We start from the raw sequence: 23825 nt of genomic DNA, 5'->3' as shown, positions 1-23825 counted from the left end.
GTCCGTCTTGTGGTGAAGCCCAAGTGTGCAGCTGGTGCAGTCCTTCTGAGTGCAGGTTCCAGGTTCAGGCCAGGGGTCCAGCAGGGCAGTCCTTCTTTTTCTGTAGTTCTTCCTGGTAGGGATGTGGTAGGGAACTGAGGTGTTGGTGCAGTTCTATCCGTGCTTCTGGGTGAAAAACAGGGGGGTCCTGGTTCTCCAATCAGGGGCAGGATCCTTCCCCCTGTGGTGACCACTTCCTGGGAAGTGTGGCAAAAATCAATCCCAGGAGGCAACATTCCTCAAAAAATCCATCATGGCTGAAAGTGATTTTTGGAGGTTACATCTGGCTGAGCCCACCCACTGGTGTGGCTAAAAATCATAAACACACCCCTCTCCTGCCCGCTCCTAATCTAATCAAGGGGGCACCTAGTTGTCTGGGGTTGAAGGATGTGGGGGTGTTGCTGGGTTGCTCCAAATGTCCTTCTCTGCCTTTGAAGACCAATTTGGCAGCCCTCCCCCTTCCTGTCTCACCATCTGCTGAGGGGAGATTTCCTCCCACAGGCACATATCTTTGTGTGACGCCAGGCCACTTCACACCTCATCAAGGCAGCCTGGCTAGGCTGCCAGAGGCTGGCCAATCAGGGCACAGCAGCAAAAACAATGCAGGGCTGAAATTGGCAACTTTTCAGGTAAAGTTTAAAACTCTTTACCTGAACAAGTTATATTAAATCCCACAACTGGAAGTTGTGGGATTTATTATAACAATTCATTTGATACCAAACTCTTGGTATCTGTCATTTAAGAGGACATTAAAAATTAAAATAAAGTCTCCCGGAATTTGGCTGTTTTTACCTCACCAGGGCTTATACAACTATTTTTATGAGGACCCTGCTTATAGTTATATGGCACCCAGCCCTAGGGGCACCTAGGGCACACCTTATGGGTGACTTATATTTAAAAATAAGGTAGTTTAAGACTTTGGAACTACTTTTAATTCCAAAGTCGAATTTGCTTATAACTTTAATTTAAAAGCAGCCAGCAAGGCAGGCCTGCCTTTAAAATGACACTGGGCACCTCAGCAGTGCACCTATGGGTGCACTACCTATGCTGTGGTCCCTAAACCTACATGCCCTACCATATACTAGGGACTTATAGGTAGGTTGACTTAGCCAATTATAATTAGCCCAATTTGCATATTGATTTTACACAGAGCACAGGCCCTGGGACTGGTTAGCAGTACCCAGGGCACAATCAGAGTAAGGAAAACTTCCTCTTATGACTGAGCGGGTGTGTTTCACTAGCTGGAAACATATGTCCTCCATCTCAATGCTGTTGTCTTAGCACTATGACACTTGAGATGTTGCATGGTAGCATTGCAGCTATTGTGACACAGGCACAGGATAGACACTGACATGTGCTGCATGGGTATGACATTACTGCTGTGTAGCTCATAATGTTACATACAATACCTGATGTTTGTAACACCTATAGACATGAGCATTTGAAAGGATGTACACTTTGTTAGGAATTACAGGGGATTGATAACGTTGTTATCCTGAATCCTCTATTTTGGGTGTGTTTGAACCATGGGCACGTAACAGCCATTGGCTACTTGACCTACATACACAGGAGAGGTGGTAGTGGCAACTGTTGTCATTGGTGAATACCACTTGTGGATATGGCCTGAGACTGGAAATTGAGCCCTAGTTCATGTAGCGACAATACCAGCTGTCATGTGACAGCAGGCCTGTTTTACGTTGTACCCCACCCTCCTGTCCTCGCTTTGCTTTTCCAACATCCTTGGCATGGCAGAGTACCCCCATGCAAAGGTTGTTGGTGTACCTTGGTGTGCTGTGCCCCAGGTTTGCCCTGCAGAGCCCATGCCCCTTTGCCCTTTCCACTACCTAATTATCATGGCTGACATGCATTGTGTAATAGGAATGTCCCCCCCGCTTGCAGTAACAATTAGGCATTTTTGTTCCCCATGCAACTTACCCTGCATCTTTGTTGTATCCTGGTAGTCTGCGCTGTCCTGTCCTTGAATCCCTGTGACGATCTCTTCTGGGATGAAGGCTGCCACCATCTCCTCCATGTGGTCCAGGGCCTCCTTCGGTGCTGGACTCCCACCTCCAGTCTGCAGTGCTACCTTCCTGTTCCTTGCCATATTTTCTTTGGTCCTGCGCTTGCAGTCATGTCAGCCTTTCTTGCACTCGGTGACTGTTTTCTGTGCTTCTGCCACACTGTTGATCTTATCGACAATTTGTTGCCAAATTGCCTCTCTCCTACCAATTGGCAATTTAGAGGTGACAAAAAGTTGATGCTGGTGTTCCGTCACCTCTTTCACCAGTATTTCATGCTCCTCTGCAGTAAATCGACACTTCCTTTTCTTCTTCTCCCTCTTCTCAGTCTTCTGTGGGTCCTCCTGGCTGGTTCCTGGTCGGTTATCTTCCTGGGGACTCTCATGGGTTCTGTGATCCATTTTGGGGCTCCTTTGCACATTTTGCTGTGTTTTCGCCGTTTTTTTCTGCTATTGCGGTGAAAAATGGCACGTATCCGGTTTGCAATGTCATAAACCGGATTAAAGTAATTTCCGCTGAATTAACGTTGTTTTTCTTTACAATATGCTGCATTGGTTTGATTAAAAAAAAAAAGACTGTAACCAGTGGGTTGTGCAGCCCGGCATCAAAGAATAAATTTGACGCCCGGGTGGCGCAAAGAAATGGCGTTAGCCCGCATTAAACATTTTTACGCAAAACTGCGTCAGCGCAGTTTTGCGTCAAAAAGTATAAATATGTCCCTCAGTTTGAAAAAACTACTCCAACATCTGCTAACAGAGCAAGCAGAGGCAGGGAATCAATGACAAAGCTGCATCAGTCCCAATGTCTGTTTCATTGTGCTATGATTGCCGAAAGATCTGCTGTGCCAATCACAGAGAAGTAGACCTATGTAAGATGATTTAATTTAGCCGACAGCTGTATGTAGGTTTTGATTAGAAAAGGAGTATTTAGGTCCTTGCTCAGGATCAAAGGGAAGCTAAGAAAGAAATAAAATTAGTTTTGCAAAGGCTATATTTAATTACCTTTTGACAGTGAATGTACATACATATAATTTAATAAACATTTGCATGACCCTATCGTGTATGTGTCATATTACTCCCAATGACACAAATTCTAAGGTGGCTTACGTTGGGCCCAATATGACATGAGCTGAGGGTTCCTCGTCATCTGATGCTGCTCCTGACATCACTTCCTCAGCCTGGCACTAATATAACAAGCTCTTTCTACTCCAATAAAACATTAAGGCCCTCATTACAACCCTGGCGGTCGGTGTTAAAGCAGCGGTAATGCCGCCAACAGGCTGGCGGTAAAAAATATGGGATCACGACCATGGCGGAAACTGCCATCACAGACAGCCACTTTAACACTCCGACTGCTACGGCGGGAGCAACAAACACCACAGCGGTCACTGCCAACAGACAGGTGGAAAACAATGTATCGCCCACACTATTACAAGGCACTAATCCACCAGCTTTTCTGGGACGGTACCAACACCATCAAAAGCACGGCGGAAGAAGTACTTTGAACGGAAACCACTCACCTTTTGACACCCATGGAAGAACTAGGACGCCATGGAGCCTGAACTGGAGATCCTACCCATGTTGCCGTATCTACTAATACACCACGAAGTGGAAAGAAGGCGGCGGCGACGGTGACTACTGCACCTAGCACACAGGGGAGGGGAGGAGGGAAAAGAGAGTGACACACACACACGTGACACGCAACACCCCCAACCCCCACCCACAATAACATACAAACACACATATCCAACAACATCACAGAAACACTCCGTCACCCCCTGGAAGAACGCAAGGACAAAACGAAATGAGTTTAACTAGTGTTATATTGGAACAATCAGATAGATCAAGGGAACAGCAAATAATCAGTATACACAAATATTTACATCAAGTACACAAGTCTGCCCACTGTCCCATGAAATGTCCCTGGACCAGTGGTCCCAAAAAGCGTGGGTGAAGCCCACACATGGCACCTGCCTCAAAACAGAGAGAACACTGCAGGGGCATCAGGTCGAAAAAAAACTGGCACCTCAGGGGGAAGGGGAGGGGGGCACCTCAGCCAGATGATGGTACAACGCCACTGTTCCTCGAGGGGGCTCCATGGTCACTGCTTGGTCCTGGGAAGTGCAAAGCCACAGTCTCTCAAGTCTCTCAAGTGGGTGCACTGCCCACTGTTTGGTCCTGCGGAGTGCAAAGTCACAGTCTCTCAAGTCTCTCAAGTGGGTGCATTGCCCACTGCTTGCTCCTGGGGAGTGCAAAGCCACAGTCTTTCAAGTGGGTGGTTTGCCTACATGCTCTGGAGGGGGCTTTGTGCCCAGAGTGCTTCATCCTGCCAAGGACTGGGTGAGTGGATGCACTTCTCCACTGGCTCTGGAGGGGGCTTTGTGCCCAGAGTGCTTCATCCTGCCAAGGACTGGGTGAGTGGATGCAATTCTCCACTGGTTCTGGAGGGGGCTTTGTGCCCAGTGATGCTATACCGGGGATGTGGCAGTTGACATCCTCTCACCTGGGTGTCTTAGCCCCGCGATGTACCTGGAACAGTTAGCATGATACTCCATGGAGGCAGAGCAACACTCAATCCTGCAGCGACTTAGGCTTCCATTTGCTGGTTCGTGTCAGTGCTGGAGCTGGTGTCTCAAGTGGCGTGTCCAGGGTCCAGGACGTCACCTGCAGACTCTGACGGCTGCCCACTGGGGATGAGGCTGACGTCCGACAGAGTGGCATCAGCTGTGCACATGGCAGTGCTAATGGTGGTGCAGGTGGCAGTGGCTGCGGTGGAGATGCTGCCAGTGCTAGCCGTGGTGCAAGTGTCTGTTGTGCTGGATGGAAACACCATACCGTCTCTGGCAGACTCGGATGGCTGATCCTTGGGGAGGATGCTGCAGCCTGATGTTGTGGCAGCGGCAGTGCAGGTGGCAGTCGGAGCGACGGTGGTGACTGTGGTGCAGGTGGCCGACATCCCTGATGATATGGTGGTCACCAGACCCTCACCAGGAGACATCATGCCCTGAGGTGACGTGCCCTTTGACTTGTGGCCCTTCCCCATCTTGACAGTCGTTGCAGGGACCTTGGCACTGTCCTTTTGGTGTTTGGGCGAGGCCTTGCTGGGTGGGTGGGTGGGTGGTGTGACTTTGCCCTGCCGGAAGCCGGCCCCTTTTTTACCTTTGCAGGTGGTGGAATAGGGTGGTCTTTCTTATCTGTCAGTGGCACACTGGCAGCTCTGACGGGTGCCCCCTTCGATCGTACCTGACTTGCAGGGACCACAGCAGATGCAGATTTGATGGCTGAGGTGCTGGGCTGGGATCTAGACATCCTGGCCCTAGGGGAAGGACGGGCGAGGGGTAGGGAAGAGGTTAATGTTAGCTAGGAAAGGTTTCTTAGACACACTGGGACGGGAATATGGAGGGGGTGTGGGAGGTGTACGCCTGCTGAGTTTTGGGTGAAGGTGCATGGGCTGGAGGCTGTTGTGAGGTGGATGGCTGTTGAGTGGGTGTGTGCATGCGTTTGTGTACTTTGGGAGGAGGGCTCACAGACACACTGGGAAAGTACACAGGGGACGTGTGAATGGTAGTGGGGGTGGTGATTGCACGTGAGCGGTGTGTAGTGATGGGCGTGCTGGTGATGGAGGCAGTGGCTGAGGATGTAGTGCATGCAGGTGTGAGTGGAGATGAGACAGGGAGGGAGGTGGAGGACGTGGAAGAGGGGGACACAGTGGAGGAAGTGTATGTTGGTCTGTGTGCAAGGGTATGGGGTATGGTGCTTGTGTGAGTGCCTGTGGGATGTGTGGTGCTTATGTTTTCCTGAGCCACTATTGTCTGTTGATGTGTGTGCATGCTGGTCTGATGGTGTGCTTGGGATAGGCTGAGGTAGAGGGGATTGAGTCTGGGTAGTGGAAGTTGGAGGGCAGGGCCTGAGGTGCATGGGGCGAAGGAGATGCCCACCCTCCTGGGTGAGCAGGCACGGGAAACACGCTGAGGTGCTGCTGGGAGAGCGGTGCTGGTAGGGGGGTGGTGGCTGTACCTGTTGTTGAGGTGGGCACGGAGGTGTCCGCCACCGCCAGGGAGCTTCTATCAGAGGAGGAGTCGCTGTCACTGGTATCCCCTCCTGTCCCCGTCTTGGAGCTCCCCACGCCCTCCGTCCCACTGGTGCCTTCACCCTCTGTGGATTCACCCTCCTGGGCCACACAAGGACAGGGTGACAAAACAAGAAGGGGGGAAAGACAGAGAACACACATGGTCAATGCCAGCAAAACCACTACTGTTGGCGGACACAACACACAGGGAGCAGCCCTATGCACTAGGCCATGCACTACCAGTTAGTAGGAAAGTCATCAGGCAATGGGGTACAATGCCTAACACCATTAGCTGCACACCTGAAACCCATAGGAGCCTGCCCAGTAGTAGATGCCCACCCATACTATTGGGGTTGGAGTGCCTCAGAGCCTACCCAACAAGGGACATACACTGCCATGTTCGCCCTGGCCTAGGGGCACCCACAGCCCACATCCCCCACCCAGATACTTCCTAAAGCGCGCAGAGTCAGATTAATGACACTGTACTCCCCCCCTTGTGGCTACTGTGATGGCCTCAAGCACCCATTCAACTCCGGATAGGCCACCGCCAGGATGCGGAACATCAGGGGGGTCATGGTGTAACGGGCACCCCTTCCATGTGGGGAGGCAAGCCCCAGCTGGGCCTCCGCCATCTTCTTGCTCCAGTGGCGCAGGTCCTCCCTCCTCTTGCTGCAGTGGGTGCTCTGTCTATGATAGACACCCGGGGTCCACACTTTTCCTGGCGATGGCATGCCAAGTACCCTTCCTCTGGTGGGCGCTGACCTAGAGGAAAGGTACAGGAGGAAAGGACATTACTCACCCGTCCTGATCGTCAGGCTAATTGCCCACCAGTTCCCAACCATACCCTGATGCACATACACTCACCATCCTCACATGCAGCCCTCAGCCCCCCCACATTTATCTTCCATCCACACCACTCCAAACAGCCATTGCACACGCATCATGCTCACAGTGTACTCACCTGTTTGTCTGGAGGACTGTAGAGGAGCGTGTACTGGGGGAGGACCCCATCCACCAGTTTGTCCAACTCCTCCACGGTGAAGGCAGGGGCCCTTTCCCCAGACACTCGAGCCATTGTCGCTTCAAGACACAGGTCACAGCAGCACTTGCAGTGTATATCCTCTCCTGTTGAAGGCCAGGTATCAAGTGAGTGAACAGATAGAAAATGGCGGTCACGCCACGGAAGTGCGTACCGCCACCGCCGGCGTACATCGCCATTGGCTCCTGGAACCTACAGGGCCCAATGATATCCAATGCTGAATTAAGCAGCGGTCTTCGACTGCCTACCAGGATGCAGCACAACACCAGCGCAGTTACCTCATTTCCCCTTGTCCCTCCTCACAAGTCAGGCAGCCGCCATTTTGGGGGGGCATATGCCATGGCACCTAACTGCAACACAGCACATTTTGGCACATATACAGACTAACTACGCCACACACGGATTCACTCACATTACTGCAGACACACTTGTGCAACCTATGTGGTACATGACCCTCTGCTCACCGTTCTCCTCCATAGGCCACAACCACTGGGGCAGATGATGAGATGGCGGCATCCTCCGGTGTACAGACCCCAGGTGGGCCTGTCGACAATGGAAGACAGACACATCATAATTACCTACAGAATTGATCGTGCCACAATCCAAGACCTGTGTGCCCAATTGGAGCCAAACCTGATGTCATCTATCTGCCACCCCACAGGAATCCCTCTTCTAGTGCAGGTCCTGTCAGTGCTCCATTTCCAGGCAAGTGGCTCCTTTCAAACAACAGTGGCCATGGCATCAGGGATGTCTCAGCCAATGTTTTCTAACATGTTGACCAGAGTGTTGTCTGCCCTGCTGAAACACATGTGCAGCTACATTGTGTTTCCCTAGGTGGAGGATTTGCCCACAGTGAAGTCTGACTTTTATGCCCTGGGACATATCCCCAACATCATTGGTGGTTCGATGACTGTGCGGATGGTGTGTTTGGCGAACCAGTACATCTCTCATGTGAATACCAAGTATCCTGGCTCTGTGCATGATGCCTACATTTTGTGGAATAGGAGTATCCTTTATGTGATGGGCCAACTCCAGAGGCACCGGGTGTGGCTAATAGGTGAGCCCAAGGTCCCCACACAGTATGAGTAGGTGTCTGGGTATGGGGTAGTCCCTAAGGGTTAGTGTGTGTCTAACAATCATCCCTCGACATTTGCAGGTGACGCTGGTTACCCCAACCTTTCATGGCTACTGACCCCAGTGAGGAATGCCAGGACAAGGGCAGAGGACTGCTACAATGAGGCACATGGATGAACTAGGCGTATTATTGAGAGGACGTTCAGCCTCCTGAAGGCCAGATTCCGCTGCCTCCATCTAACAGGTTGCTCCCTATTCTACTCACCGAAGAAGGTGTGCCAGATAATCGTGGCATGTTGCATGTTGCACAACCTGGCATTGCGACGCCAGGTGCCTTTTCTGCAGGAGGATGAGCATAGTGATGGACTTGTGGCAGCGGTGGAGCCTGTGGACAGTGAGGAAGAGGAGGCAGAAGAAGAAGATATTGACAACCGAACCAACATCATCATGCAGTACTTCCAGTGACACACAGGTAAGAGACTTACTCCTCCTCACATTTCGGAATACTGTAGGATATTGTCAAAGTCAGCCTCTTAACCTCTGTCTATGGACACTGACAGTTCACTTTGGCTTTACATTTTTCAGATCTGGGAACCTCATTCTGCCTTCTGCCATATGTACTGCTGCCCAACAACTGTCATACATTGGTATGAGCAAATGAATATTTACATTGCTATTTGTTGCTAATGTTGTAATAATACATTTGTGAAAGATCAGACCGACTCCAGATTGTTTTTTGATTAAACGGTGTTTATTTATGAGTGTAGGGGTATGTGTAGGGGTATGTGCAAGGGGCTGGAGTGATGGTGGAGGAAGGTCCATAGTAGAGTCCAGTCTATTTTATCACAGGTGCATTGTCCAATGGGGTATAGGAAGGGGAGTAATGACAGTTCAAGGTAGACGGGGTGACATAGTGGGACAGAAGGGTGACAATCAGGAGGCTCTTATTTCCTGGCGGGGGTCTTGGCAATGTTCTCTGTCTTCTACCTGGATCGCAGGGACCATTTGTGGGGTGGTTCTCCTTTTGCAGGGGGTGTGGTGCTGGTGGCCTGTTGTTCCTGTGGCTGGTCCTCCTGTCCACTAGCGCCGGCGGAGGTGGAGGGCTGTTCCTCGATTTAGCCAGTGTCAGGGGCCCTTTGTTGTGCCACTGCCTCCCTCATGGTCTTGCCTATGTCAGCCAGTAGCCCTGCTATGGTGACCAGGATGGTGTATATGTTGGTGAGGTCCTCCCTGATCCCCGTGTATTGTCCCTCCTGCAGCCACTGGATCTCCTGAAACTTGGCCAGCACTGTGCCCATGGTCTTCTGGGAATGGTGGTATGCTCCCATGATGTTTGGAGAGTGCCTCAGGGAGGGTCGGTTCCCTGGGCCTGCCCTCCCCCTGTCACACAGCAGTCCTCCCAGCTTCCCTGTGGTTCTGTGCCTCTGTCCCCTGACCTGTGTGCCCACTGCCACTGACCCCAGGTCCCTGCTTGTCCTGGGTTAGTGGGAATGCCTGGGGTACCTGTAGTGGTGGACACACTGCTGATTGATGTGTCCTGGGGACAGTGGCTTGGGCCCGCTGGGTGGGTGCTGTGGTGGTGTTTTCCTGAGGGGGGAGGTACTGTGGTGGCTTGGGACTGTGATAGGGAACCGACTGTCCTGAGGTCCCTGATGGGCCAGGCTGGTCATCTTGATCTAGGCATGCAGACATGATGTCATCACTGTGGGCCTCTTCTGTGGGGGGACTGGATATGGCTGGCACCTCCTGTCCGATGACGTTGGGTTGGGGTCCTGTTGGGATGTAAATGCATTGTTATTTTATCTGTGTGTGCCATCTTGGGCTATGGGTGTGTTTCCCTCTATTACTGTGCCTGCACTATCGTCTTGGCCCTTGTGTGAGTGGTGTTTGTCGGCCCTGGGTGAGTCTCTCTATAAGACATGCTTTGGTGATGGATGTCCATGCGTGTCTGTGATGGTTGTCCATGCATTGTTGTTGCATGCAGGGGTTGGTGGGGGATATAATAGTAAAGATTGGACTTACCAGAGTCCAGTCCTCCTGCTACTCCTGCAAGGCCCTCAGGATGCATGATCGTCAAGACTTGCTCCTTCCATGTTGTTAGTTGTGGGGGAGGAGGTGGAGGTCCACAGCCAGTCCTCTGTATGGCTACCTGGTGTCTTGATACCACAGAACGCACCTTCCCCTGTAGTTCATTCCACCTCTTTTTGCTGTCATCCCTTGTTCTTAGATGCTGTCCCACTGCGTTGACCCTGTCCACAATTCTCCGCCATAGCTCCTTCTTCCTTGCAATGGATGTCTGCTGCACCTGTGATCCAAGCTGTGGCTCTACCCAGATGAATTCCTCCACCATGACCCCAAGATCCTCCTCAGAAAACCTGGGGTGTCTTTGAGGTGCCATAATGTGTTGTGGGTGATGTGTGAGGTGATGTTTGTTGTGCTGTGTGATGTGTTGTGTTGTGTTGAGGTGTGTTCTTTGAGGTGCGTGGATGTTGTATGAGTGATGGTGTTGTGTACCTGTGGATGCTGGTGTTGTGTTTGCTATTCTCTCTCTCTGTGCTTCTTCCAAAAATGTTTGCTGTAAGGGGTTGTGGGTAATGTGGGTGTGTGTTTTATATTGGATTGGGTGTGTGGGTGTGGTGTGTGTATGTGTGTCAGATGTGTTTATTTTGAACTGTCCAATGTGGTTGTGTATTGTAAATGTGTGTGTATTTTGAGCACAGTGGTGTGTACCACCAATGGTTTACCGCGGTTGAATGACAGCTGCATTGATTCATGGGTTGTGCTACTGTGGGCGTATTCCTGTTGGCATGACGGTGTGGGTTTTGGTATCGCCAGTTTATCACTGACCTTTGATGTGGTGTGAGTGATGTGTGAGGTGATGGTTGATGTGATGTGTGGGGTGATGTGTTGGGGTGTGTAGAGTGAGGTGCGTGGATGGTGTATGAGTGATGGTGTTCTGTGCCTCTGGATGCTGGTGTGGTCTTTGCTTTTCTCTCTCTCTGCTTCTTCCAAATTTTTCAGCGTAAGGGGTTGTGGGTAATGTGCGTGTGTGTTTTATAGTGGTGTGAGTGTGTGGGTGTGGTGTGTGTATGTGTGTCAGGTGTGTGTATTTTGAATTGTCCAATGTGGTGTAGTTTTGTAAGTGTGTGTGCATTTTGAGCGCAGCGGTGTGTACCACCAATGGTTTACCGTGGCTGAAAGACTGCTGCGGTGATTCGTGGGTCGTGATACTGTGGGTGTATTCCTGTTGGCGTGACGGTGTGGGTTTTGCTATTGACAGTTTATCACTGACCTTTGGTGTGGCAGACCTGTGTGGGTGTCTGTATAGTGGCGGAATTCTCAGTGTGGGTCATAATACCCATTGCAGATTTCCGCTGAGGACACGGTATGTTGGTGGCCGTTGCCACAGCAGTAAGCGTGATTTACCATCAGGGTTGTAATGAGGGCCTAAGTGCCGAACACAATTGCATAATAAAATCAGGAAAAAAAACTTTGCTTTGCTCATAACCACTTTGTGGTAGAGTATTTTATGGCTGTTTTTATTAATGGATTCTACCTAATTCTTTCACAGTATTCTATGCAATCCTGACTCTCCCCATGTGCATTGGGGTATCACCCTCCTTAAGGAAATATTAAAAAACTGAGGCCAAATGTTGCATGCTTTCAGAACAATTTCCTCCCAAAAATAGCTATAAATCCAAGTCATTACAGGCAGCTGTGAAAAACTTGTTAAGAAATTTCACACAGCATTTCACTTTTTAAAATTATTATAGGATTTTATTTCACTTCTGCATTCCACTTTTATATATATACAGATATATATATGATAGATGACTCTCTTCCTCATGCCTTACAAAGAGTTGTTGGGGAATACTGTTTACCTCCATATACATTCCTTGACAGGGACTCAATAGATGACTAACAATATAAATACCACGTTTATGTACTGCTTTATCAGAAGAAGGATTTTTCCCCCTAATCTGAAATCAGACAAGTCTTAGCTAATCAACATTCTCAGAAGGCTTTAGAGGCATGAATTTCTTGGTGAGATTAAGGACCATATTTATACTTTTTGAAGCAAAACTGGGCCAATGCAGTTTTGCGTCACAAAAGTTTAATGCCGGCTAACACCATTTCTTTGCGCCACCTGGGCATCAAATTTATACTTTGATGCTCCATGGCGCAAACCACGGGTTAGAGTCATTTTTTTTTACTCTAACTATTGGGCCACATCGTAAAGCAAAACAACGTTAACGCGCAGAAAATGACTCTAATCCGGTTTACGACGTCGCAAACCGGATACGTGCCATTTTTCCCTGCAATAGCATCAAAAAGTGACGCAAACAACATGTGCTAAGGAGCCCCAAAATGGATCCCAGAAGCCAGGAGAGACCCCAGGGAGACCCCAATCAACCAGGAACCAGCCAGGAGGACCCAGACAAGACCCAGAAAAGGAAGTGTCATTTCAGTGCAGAGGAGCAGGAAATACTGGTGAAAGAGGTGACAGAACACCAGCATCAACTTTTTGTCACCTCAAAATTGCCAATTGGGAGGAGAGAGGTGATTTGGCAACAAATTGTGAACAAGATAAACTGTGGCAGAGTTACGGAAAACAGTCACTGAGTGCAAGAAACGATGGCATGACTACAAGCGCAGGACCAAGTAAAAAATGGCAAGGAACAGGAAGGCAGCACTGCAGACTGGAGGTGGGAGTCCAGCACTGCAGAAGGCCCTGGACCAGATAGAGGAGATGGTGGCAAGCATCATCCCAGAGGAGATCGTCAGAGGAATTCAAGGACAGGACAGCGCAGACTATCAGGAAACAACACAGATGCAGGGTAAGTTGCATGGGGGACAAAAATGGCTAAATATTAACTGCAAGCAGGGGGAGGTAGATACCTACTACACAAAGCATGTCAGCCATGGAAATCAGGCGGGGGAAAGGGGAAAGGTGCACAGCACGGGTGCATGGGCTGTGCAGGGGAAACCAGGGGCACAGCAGAACACTACACCAACAACCTTTGCATGGGGGTACTCTGCCATGCCAAGGATGTTGGAAAGGCCAAGCCAGTCCAGGAGGGTAGTGTAGAACGTAAAACTGGCCTCCTGTCACAGGACAGCTGGTATTGTCATAACATGAACTAGGTCTCAATTTCCAATCTCAGGCCATAAACGCAAGTGGCATGTACCATTGTCAACAGTTGCCACTACCACCTGTGCTGTGTGTGCTGGTCAAGTAGCAAATGGCAGTTAGGTGCCCATGGATCAAACACACCCAAAATAGAGTGTTAAGGATGACGACATTATCAATCCCCTGTAATTCCTAACAAAGTGTAAATCCTGTCAAATGCTCGTCTATAGGTGCAATAAACATCAGGTATTGTTACTTACATTATGAAGTACACAGCAGTAATGTCATACCCATGCTGCCCATGCCAGGGTCCAACCCATGCCTGTGTTACAATAGCTGCAATGCTACCTTGCAACATCCCAACTGTCATACTGCTAAGCCAACAGCATTGAAGCGAAGGACATATGTGTCTAGCTAGTTAAACACACCTGCACAGTCATAAGAGGAAATGGAATACTGCCAGGCCCATTAGTGCAATCCAGTGTAGCACACATTCGCAAACATCAACATGGCACACTACCAATGCTGACACCTGTATCATGCCATGCCAATACTATACATAGTGTGTGCTAGGTCTCAGCAACGTATAGATGTATGTGAAATATCAGAGACTGGGTCAGTCCCATATTGTTAAGTGTGGTGCAAGTGGCATCAGAACACCCACAGCCATTGCAAGGCCTCACCATGCTAATGAAAGTAGAGGGAGGGTTGAGTAGGACAAGAAGGTGGCAACATGTAATTTGGACAGAACCTACACCTAGAGGATGTGATGCAGACAATTCCCCAAACTGCCCACACTACATGTGACATGCAGGTGGGGCATAGGCCTGTGAGAATGCTAATATTAATGACAGGAACAATGAACAGAAACCAAGATTACAGTGTCTCACTAATAGGAAGTCAGTGACGTCACATTACAACTGCCACAACACAGACACACTAATTGCACAATATCTCTTTGCAGAGGACGATGGCTCTCCTGTGGATATCCCTGTCCTGGACTTCCCTGATGACATGGATGACGAGCTGACAAACATTAGCAAGCAAACCCTCCAAGATGTCCTTGGAACCCCCCAGACCCTAACTTTAGTCGCAAGGAGGAGTACAGATGAAGAAGCCATCAGAGAGGACCCACCCACCACCCCAATAGTACGACCTGCCAGCTCCAACCCAGCTGAGGACTCTGATGACTTTGCTCTCACCTTTGAGAGGACAGTAGTGGGAGTACAGCGGGAGCTGGCCAAGGAGGTGCAGGTGGGGATGCAAAATATGGCAGCCAGCCTTGAGGGGATGCGCATGTGTATGATGTAATCTGCAGAACAGTCAGAAGCCATGCAAGCGCAACAATCCCTAGTGCAAGGACTACAACAATGTGTGAGGGATTTCACCACAGCAGTTAGGGAGTTGCCACAACACCTGACATCACAAACCTTTCACTGCGTGCACGAATGCAATCATGCCCCCTTTAGGGTCAACCTGGCTGCCTACCACAGTGATGTAGCTGCTATACTCAAGAATCAGCAGCTCCTCCTTGCTGCAGTAATGCCCTTAATAGCCCCACAGTTGGCAGCTTCCGGAAATTCTGACTCCACGTCATCAAACACTGAAGTGTGTTTTGCCCCTTCAAACCCACCACCACCAAGGGCAGAGAAGACGACACACACATCAGAAGATGAAGACGTGGAACAGATCACCTTCACCCATAGGAGTACCCAGTAGCACAAGTCCATGCCACATGGGCACTGATTTCCTGTGTCCTGTGCTTGTTAACATGCCAGTGTTGCTACAGTTGGTAACATGCAGTGTTTTCCAGCACACTGTTTACCTTACCACTATGCACTGAAATTGTCTCACACTACCACATTGGCAATTAATGTTCCTCTGCACTCAATGACACTTCACTACAGCACGTCCAATGACATGTCCCTCACCATTGCACTTGTGTTGCGTCACAATAGAAGGCGTCACACTAATGGACTTACAATCCTGGACTATGTAAATATTGCACTACAGCACTTTAAAATAAATAGCATTTACACAACCACTTTGTCTCTGTGTAATGTGGCACATCAACTATGTAGGAGATTTGTGATGTATGTAACATGTCAATGGCCACAGAATGTCAATACAACAGTGTAGAAAGAATGTGGGCTGATAACTATGCACTGAGGTCTGGATTTTATCATCATCTGTGCTTCCTTAGGCTTGTTTCTGAAGTTAAAAGATCACAAACAGTATAATGCTGTGTAGAACTGAAAATGTCAGCTTCAAAGTGTGTAAAAGATGAAACTCAATGTGGCTGGCATTCCCTTCAAGACAATCATTATGTATGTGACATCTGACTATAAACTTTAATCACACACACATGCCATACAGCAGGAATGGATGTGTATGAGTGTATGGACAATTATGTAACCTGGGAGTACAATGGAGTAAATTATAGGTGTGAGTTATGTATACAGAACTTCATAAGATTATAACATCACTCAGCTTATCAGGGTTCACATGAACATCAGGCTGCAGGCAGACATCCCACAGTGCCCAAGATTCCAACACAGGACTCAAACGATGACAGATTTAAAAAAACACCAACCTTTACAACACATTGGGAACCATAGTTACCTTGAGTGGTGGGTGCAATGGATGGCAGATGCATAGAGAAGTAGCTTTGTTGTAGCTGCCAATGTGACAGCTCATTTGGAAGTGGGAATAACGATGTCAAGAATGGAATTTGGATGCAGGATGGAACACAAATGAAAATACTAAATTGAAACTGTACACCCATGCAAAGGCCCTGATCCCCAAGCATATGACACGTACTGTAAAGGAGTACCTAAAACTTTATTATACAGTATTAAAGAAAACTTAAATTAGGGGAAAACCTTAACTAACCTAACCTATCCTAACTATACATTACCCACTACTGACCCTAACTACCCTAAGCTAAACTTACTTACCACATTTATCTAAGCACTCTAAACATCAACCCCCGCCCCCCTCATATGACGGGACACGTGTAGGACAACATATATGATACTAAACATATCTTAAGTTATCCTAAACAAATATATATATATATATATATATATATATATATATTTTTATATACATAAACCCCAACATCACCCCCCACCCATAAAAAACATGTAATAATATAACACCCTCCACCCCCAACCCACTTATACTAACTAAACTAACAGCCTACTGTAACCTAACACTAAGCCCCCTAAACCCACTAAAGAAAAGAACAAGGAAAGAGGAGGGACGTGAGGGAATCATGGGTGAGGATCCAAAAGTCACAATTTGGCCCTCCGCAGGATCTTCTTAATAACCCACAGTCTCCTGCTATTGTGGGCCACCTCCTGCTGCGGACTGTCCATCCGGTGCAACATACGTTGCATGTCACGTTTTAGTGTCTGGAAATCTTGAATGTCCACTACAGCAGCTGGGGTTGTCTGGGTACCACTTGTAGAAGCTGGTGCTGGTGCTGGTGCTGGTGCCGTGTTTGGAGGGGGAGGTGCAGGAGGTGTTGCTTGTGGGCCCTGGGCTGACGAAGTCAAGGGACCTGCTAGAGTGGCTGTCATCCCTGGGGCCACTGTGGTCTGAGCTGTGGTGGTGGTGGCAGTTGTGGGCAATGCTGGCCCCCCTTGGGAAATGCCCTCCATACCCCTGTGGCTCTCTCATGCCGATATCTACGTGCCATGTTGCGGAACCCAGCCTCTACATCGAGTATGTGGAGGTACCACACTGCCCGCCTCTGAAATTCCCATATCTCCTGGTAATTCATGTTGGCAGCTGTAAAAATAGAGACAGCCAAACATTAGTGACATCATTAAGTGATACATCTACAGATGATATTCGAACACTTCATCAAAAATAGCGCATACAGTCCAAATCACAGTACAGATGATAGAATGTCACTGAGGAATGACATGCCAACGCAGCCTACCCATCAACTATCTAACAGCACAGAAAGGTGTGTACTTAATTAAATGATCTGTGTATCTTTGGACTGCTATTAGTCACATACCAAATGCTACAAGTACTCCACATGTGCCAGGCCAACTAATAACTATCTTCAGGGTCAAAATCAAGGCACACAAGACCTGTGATTTGTATATGGAACTGCCAGGACGGTATGCAGTTGGTAAACATTAGGGGGCATTGTAGTTTGGCACACATGAATGGTTGAATTACATGTCTGTCATCTACACTGTGATCTGCACTCCTATCTACACATATTTTCTAGCCCTAACCCTGTGCCTCAGGTGGGGATGGACATGCAACACATCCTTTCAAACATCAAGGACAACCACAAAGCTTTGGACAGCTGTCCATGGGTTTAGTCAGTCCACCGCAGGTAAGGAGGCCTGCCAAGTAGGATTGAGTCAACCACTGGACAATCACTACTACATTTATTTTTCTAATTGCGGACAATTGTCAATATCATTAGATCTCACTGACACATTTCCAAAACAAGCACATTGATGCAAGCACCCATCTGTTCTCGACCTGCGTGCAAACCTATGACATTTCACTCAAGTGCCACATAAATGGAGTACAACATGTGGAGCTAGATGCTGCGGGAAAGTCACCCATACAGTCCCACATGTTCATTACTTAACAGGGATGCGCAAGACTGTGTGTAAAACTTATGCATCACTGGCCTGTGTGAATCAGGGTTTGACTTGCTGACTAAATTATGACACTGGCCACCTCCAAATTAATTATTGGCATACATGTAGCAACAAATCACCTTTTTCACCTGCCCATGCCTATGGCGCAGCACTCGACTCCCAATACATGACTCTCCGCCACAGAATGTCGAACTCTAACATGGAACAAAATGTCAACCTCCAGTCAAGTCACATTTCAGATCAAGTGCCAGCACATCATACCTTGCAATGAGTCCAACACACAGGAGTCAATCACACAACAGCTTCAAACACAACACAGGACAAACATATTAACACTTACTGGATACGTCTGGGTCCGCAAATCGAGCCATTTCACCAATTGTATAGGGGGCTGGTCCACCTGTAAAACATGGAAGGGTGATATGTGGTCAATGTCTGCTCATTGTACAAAACATGGAACAACAAATCACTGTGTGTAATATTTTATATGACAGAGCTGCACATCAGGCATGTAGACACACAAACAGACATACTACTGCAAACATGCATTGACACTGTCACTCCAGTGAGTGATAGACACACAAATGCACACATGCACTGGTCCTAACAATCATGTGGTGCCAAACATGATTACTTAATTGTGTGCTTAATTCATTCCAGTGGGTACTCTATTTCATCATTTGCAATTATAAGACACATGCAATGCCACATTCCTGGTGCACTGCAATACCAGTGACTCAGGTATTGTGGCTTGTGCATCAAGGGAAAATGAATAACTGTGTGATGCTCATGTGGGTTGATTTGTGTTCAGGAATTATTGTGCTTTCAATGGTCCATTATATGTGTGCCAGTGTTCTATGTGGGTTACATATGCCACATTGGCAGTGTACCCAGAGCTGTATATGCCCCCTATGACAACATGATGGCAGGGATCCTGTATGTTACTTGGTGACAATGTTATGCTAAACATGGATTCACCACTTTTCTGATTCAAAACAACAAAAAGATTTATGCTGACAGTGTCTAATTTGATCATCCGTGACAGAATGCATGGGCACAGGTGTAGTCATTGCACATTAAGGGGGTTATTCCAACTTTGGAGGAAGTGGTAATCCGTCCCAAAAGTGACGGTAAAGTGACGGATATATCACCAGCCGTATTACGAGTCCATTATATCCTATGGAACTCGTAATACGGCTGGTGGTAAATCCGTCACATTTGGGACGGATTACCACCTCCTCCAAAGTTGTAATAACCCCCTAAATGTGTTACTCTGGACCCTGTGTACTTATATCAGGTATTGTAAATCACACTTTGCCACATTCGAATTGCCAAGTTGGGTGATATGTGGTAATACAACCGAACTGACACTGTCCGCTAATTAAAACATGGGTTAGCAAATGTCCTACTTCTGCAATCTTGATGAGGTAGGTCTCTATTTGAAAGCACCTTGGGAATGGCGGCACTCACAGGAATGCCGGCCTGCTGATCTTATACCACCATGTCTGTGATAGCCTTCATACTGAGAAGTTAATAATTGTACATATGCTGCACTATATCAGCAGGGGTGTACCAAAAGTAAAATAACAACCTATTTCATCATGTAAATGGTATAATGGAAGCAGTCAGTGGTCCCTTGCACAACATCATGATAATAAATAGTTTGTGACCATGCATTCACAAAGAGCAGGGATCCCATGATGAGGGAATCACTTTACAAAAATGTTTGGCTATAAAGTGACACAGATGGTAACTGCACTAGCTCAGCACCAGCAATTGAGCCAGAGGCAAAAATGTTGTTGGGCCATGCTACTCAATGATAGAATTTCAACGCCTACTCTGAAAAGCCACAAGATGAACTTGTTTTGTGCTACTGCAATCTGGGAGCATCCTGGCACAATTGGGTTTGGCCATGTGAAAGATTATCTGTCCAGACGTAAACACACAGAAACAATGAACTTAGGGCCATATGTGTCTTTTTTTGTGTTGCATTTGCTTCATTTGTTTACGCTACAGCTATGGAAATTAGCACAATATATTTGATTGTAACAAGTGTGCTATACTTTTGCATCCCAAAATAATGCAAATGCTGCACAAGCAAAGTAGAAATATTGGCCTAAGATATTAACAGAGGTTAGAAAGAGCTTTGTACGTATGGCCATGAATACTGTTCAGACATGGTTTAAAAAAAACATGGGACTACATTGGTTCCTTGTATTAGCATGTGAAATACATCCCATTCCTGTTACACTCACAGGCCCTGAATCATAGTTTTGTTTGTGCCACATTACCATCATCTATTGACGCCAAAGCGGCACTAATTTACAAGATAAAGTTGTCTTTTGTAAGTTTGCACAGCTTTTGCGTCTACAAATGATGGTAATGCGTTACAAAATTTGTATAAATCAGGGCCACAGTTTGTTCAACTTGCATTCCACATGTCCACAAACATTGCATGCAGCATGTCACAAAATCTGCTACTGTCACTCAAGAGCATTGTACTGTACACATTAGTCAAATTTGTACTCAACAACAGGGCCACAATTCACCACACCCAGGTGGTCCAGCAGGTCCTGCTCTTTGGTCACCAGGTCAGTCCAGCATGCTTCATCTGGTGGTCATTGCTCTGGCTGTTGGATATTCTTCTTAGGTGGAACAGCACCTTTGCCCACATGAGCCTCCTTGCCCCCATGTGATACCCCTGTATCACCTGGCCACCAGCCTCCAACATCAGGGGGAGGAAGTGGCACACCAGCCACACAAAAGCTCCTAGCTCCTCCTCACCCATTCGCCCCAGACGTGGCCTTCCCAACATCTCAAATAGGACAGAAAAGGGTAAAGAGGGAAAAACAGGGAAAGGAGGCATGAAAAAGGAAACTTAACTAACCCAGAGACAGCCCAGCAATACCCCAACTAACAATACCCACAAACACACTCCCAACAGTACAAAGACAAATCTAATCACAATAAATGACAAAAAACACTTACACAGATTACCACAGACACTTACAAAATACAATAGCAATAGCACACAGGAGACAAAATCACAATATTCACAGAGACAACTCAAGACACCGCCACACAGTCTTGAGTAATCACAGACTGCAAAGTGAAAGTGAAAGTACACCCACTGTACCATTTCTGTAAACAGGATATCCTATTACATCACTTCCTGACTCAATTGCGGGGCGTTTTTTTGGTATTGCATGTAATTTTATGATGCTTACGGGGTTTGCGTCAATATTTTTTTACGCATATGCATGAAAATTCCCCTGGATTCAAGGATCAATACATTTTAAATGGATAACTGATTTCCTGGGGTGCGGTGTTGGCATTAACGGCAGGGACCAATTGATGTATAATGTGTGTGAGCGTCATTTTTTAACTCATATGCATTATATTTTGACGCATATACATTTTTTTTGACACGTTTGCTTCAAAAAATCTGTCTTAAACTGTGTTTGTGTGATTTTTCAATTTTTAACATGCATGCAGCCTATAACTATACAAAGATAGGATGGTATGAGCTGCAGTGTGTGCTCTAGTGTTTGGGCACATGTGGCAGACCATACTACTGCGGCCCATAATACTCATTTTGTTGTGCAGGATTAGCTCTCTTAACTGAAGCAACAGCAACACAGACTTCGGGAATAACATTTTTATTTTCTAGTTTGAGCAGGTGTTGCATCAATAGAGGACAGCAAGGCTACGCAACTAAACAAATAGACTCATAGCCTGTATGTTTATGTCTGTGAATTGTTATATACACCACAGTTTGAGTCATGTAAATGACCTATGTTTCTCCTGTGGCTGTGGAGAACCAGCAGACCATGCTGCATGTGTTCACATATTTCCAGTGGTTCATTGCACAAAGGTGTCCAGTTCAAGTGTGTGGCCATGTGTACCCTGTGTCAGTATTGGCCTCCATGTTGTCACAGTTACGTGCAGGTCTAGTCATGAGTCTGTGGAGCCAACCCTTGAATTAACAGAGTATCCTTCAAAGCAGAATGGACCAAAAGCCAAAGATCAACCAACAATACACATGGGGATAGTCCAGCTATGGCACTGCAGAACTTTTATAAGGCTGACGACAGAGCAACCTTGGTGTGCTCAAATACGTTATGGATCAGTAATAGGAAACAGGTAGGTGTGTGCACCTTCAGTCTCTCACTAGTCCTGGAGTTGTGAATCAAGTTCAAAGGGCCAACTGGACCTTTCACACAGGAAGCAATGGACAGTTGATTACAGGTCCTACAGACTACCAGGCAGTGCATTATTGGACCTGAAGTCCATGCAGACTGATGAACTATGACTATGGCATGCCATACTGAAGAGGAAAGCACACAGGGGTCAGAATGGGAGTCTGGGTGTGTGTAGATAAAGGTTATCAGGGTACAGAAAGTCCATATACAGGTCCCCCTAGAGAAGGGTGGGGAGAGACTCAAAACATGTCAGTGGCAGAACTTATAACCTGGGATGGACTGCGCAGGGCATGTCTTGCGAGCAATGCTTGTCATACCTGGGGTACTTGTGCTATCCATTTTCAGGTTTGATGCACTTCTTGTCACACATGCTCCTTGCAGAGATAGCTGATGTCACACGTACTGCTGTTAAGGGTCTGGTAATACATTCCTGTTAACAATAAAATTGCACATCCACTGCCTCATGTATGAAGTACTTTTTTACCTTATGACTGATGGTGTCTTAGTTGTGTGTTTTATGCTGCAATGGACCATGTTGGCAACATGGATGTGTCTCATAGCTGTGGTCCTCTGATATTGCCCTTCAAATGTGAAATAGACAGGGTATATGTCATTAACACTGTGTGTGATGTTTGCTGTACATTCATGCCCATCATATGTGATGTGGCTTTTTCAGTATGCAAATTTGTATTTCTGCAATGCTCCATGAGGCAAAACTCAAGAATGATTGAGTGATGAAGTGAGGTGTTTAGTTACATTTGTTAACAAAGTGGTGATGGTGACTATAGATGGAAGAAGTTTTGTACGATGTGTTGTCTCTGACGCATTCCTGCAGCTGTGTTTGGATGTTCCCCCTCATTTTCATGGACAGCATCCTACACTTCCTCCTCATCAGGCATTTGTTGATTCGGTTCATAAAGGGGAATGTTCCTCCTCACACAAATGTTGTGCAGGATGGCAAAGGTCAAAATGATCTTGCAGACCATTTCAGGGCAATATAGGAGGCTGCCTCCAGCCTCCAGTGATGTCCAGGCACCTGAATCTGGACTTCAGGATGCCAAAAGCCCTCTCAACTATGGTGTGTGTCCTACGATGTGCCTCATTATAGGCACGCTCTGCTGCTGTGCTTGGGTGACAATTGGGGTCATGATCCATGGCTGGATCCCGTAACCCTGATCAGCTGAAAGAGAAAATGAGGGTAAGTATGTTGTTGTTGGTTGCACCGTGATTGTCACTTTACATGGCAGTTGTTATATTGTGTTGTCTGTGTCTCATCTGTGTTTGTGGTATTGTGTGGGATCCTAGGCTTCTAGGATGTTCTTCCAGCATTGGGTTGTTTATTTATCTAAACTGGTGTTTGGCTGATTGACCGGACATCAGCGGTATATTTGCAGTTCATTGTGAATCTCCCATGCAACATGTCATGTGAAAGAATTGTCCATGTGCCTTCACTGGAGGTGACATGATACTTCCACACACACAATCAATTCCACTGTGGTGGTAACACGGTTGCACTATGTGGCTTGAACATCCCATCCAATTCAACATATGTACTAGCATGTGAAACACAACAGTGAGACCCTTTGATTTGGCTAGGTGACAATGCACAACACATCT

Source organism: Pleurodeles waltl, chromosome 2_2 (assembly GCF_031143425.1).
Source record: "Pleurodeles waltl isolate 20211129_DDA chromosome 2_2, aPleWal1.hap1.20221129, whole genome shotgun sequence".
Lineage (NCBI taxonomy): Eukaryota > Metazoa > Chordata > Amphibia > Caudata > Salamandridae > Pleurodeles > Pleurodeles waltl.
Note: the sequence above shows the minus strand (reverse complement) of the source record.